The following is a 1,730-nucleotide window of genomic DNA, read 5'->3' on the forward strand; positions in this document are numbered from 1 at the left end:
TAAGACTGTTGCTAAAACCCTGGAGATCGTATTCGATAGTGGGGCGCGAATCCAGAGTCAGTAATCACCGATAACGGTACTGAATATATAAAAAAAGAGGTAAAAGCATTTTTGACACAAGGAAGATTAATCATGTAACTACCCCATTAGCACACCCACAAGTGAATCCGGTCGAGCGCGCGAATAGGACGATAAAACCTATGATTGCCGCGTTTGTTCAATCTGATCAAAACAAATGGGACGAGAACGTATCAAAACTTCAACTCGCGTATAACACGGTACCGCATTCCGGTAGCAGAATCAATCCCTTTTTCTTGAATCACGCACGGGAGGCCGAAATCGGACCAAGAGAGCGCCTCATCGAAGAGGGTCCGAACACTTACAAGGAGACTTACGGAAGTGTAATTCACCGATTTTAATGAAACTTTGCATACTTGTAGAACATCGAAAAATATTTGATACGTATTTTTTTATTTCGGCAAAGATGCGGTTTTAAGGGTAGAAACCACTCTTCGAATGTTAGGGATGGTTCTCCAAGCATAGACAAAAACAATCATTTAATTTAGAAGACAAATACTTCTAGGGAGGTTCTAGTACAGCTGATTCAGAATCTGACGTAAAAATTACAAAATTCAAAATGGCGGATCCAATATGGCGATTAAAATTACAAAAATTCTTCTGGTTTGAAATGCTCTGCAGTTAGCCAATAAAAATTATAGTATATTTCAGGGCTTACTGCGAGAAGGTTGCAGACCGATTTTAAACCCCTTTCTGTACTTATTTTAACGGGATGCTTTTAACGGGGTGCCGGCGCGGGGCCAGTCAATGGGGGTCACCCGCCAGCAAGGGACTTTCACATCACGCAACACTATCGGTGGCGCTCCTGGGACCGTTTAATTGGACGCCGAGGCGGCCCGTGGATCTGTTGACTCGTTTACCTCGATATCCGCGGCACTTAGCCATTCAGGGAGGTGGAACTGGAGGCGCTCCGGCCGAGACATAAAGTCCGGACACACTACAGTTAGTAGAAGTCCGGGACGTCTCCAAGTTTTAGTTTTGAGAATTGCGTAGCCACTCAACTTAAAGCTTTTGTGGGACAGCTACATTGATTGGCAACATATTTCGCGGAATTAGAACTTGGACCAAGTACTAGCATCATGGACACAGGCCTTAATTCACCTGAATAGATACAGAGTTTTTAATTTCTAAACAGTTGCTATTCTTTTCATCGGTGTTTTATTATTAACTCCATCATTTTTTTCCAATAAAATCTTTAGTTTGATTTTTTAAGAAATATAACATTTTTTAATCAAAAACTAATACTAAAGCAACTAGTTTGTATAAATATCCGTTGTTATATTTGGCGCAATTTGTTGGTATCATTACTTTTGTAGAGAAGATAGTTTTGTAGATATTTTTGTAGAGAATATACTTTTGCAAAAAAGATAGAGTAACAAAATATATTCGGTGGAATTGGAGCTTATACTTGGTGCTTTTTTCACCTTTTTTTAAAAGGTAAGTTTTTTACGTGATATCACACCTTTTGTAGTGTGTAATATCTCATAATGTACTCTTTACTTGGCACAAAACTCGACATTTTTAGAATAATATTATCACAACACCGGTGGTCGAGCTGGTACTCTTTACTTGGCACAAAACTCGACATTTTTAGAACTAAAAAAACGCTGTTTGCACTGTGGCGAAATAACATACATACACTGAAGTTCAAG

The sequence above is a fragment of the Vollenhovia emeryi genome, unplaced genomic scaffold (genome assembly GCF_000949405.1).
Source record: "Vollenhovia emeryi isolate VEMERY1.0 unplaced genomic scaffold, V.emery_V1.0 DF939474.1, whole genome shotgun sequence".
Classification (NCBI taxonomy): domain Eukaryota; kingdom Metazoa; phylum Arthropoda; class Insecta; order Hymenoptera; family Formicidae; genus Vollenhovia; species Vollenhovia emeryi.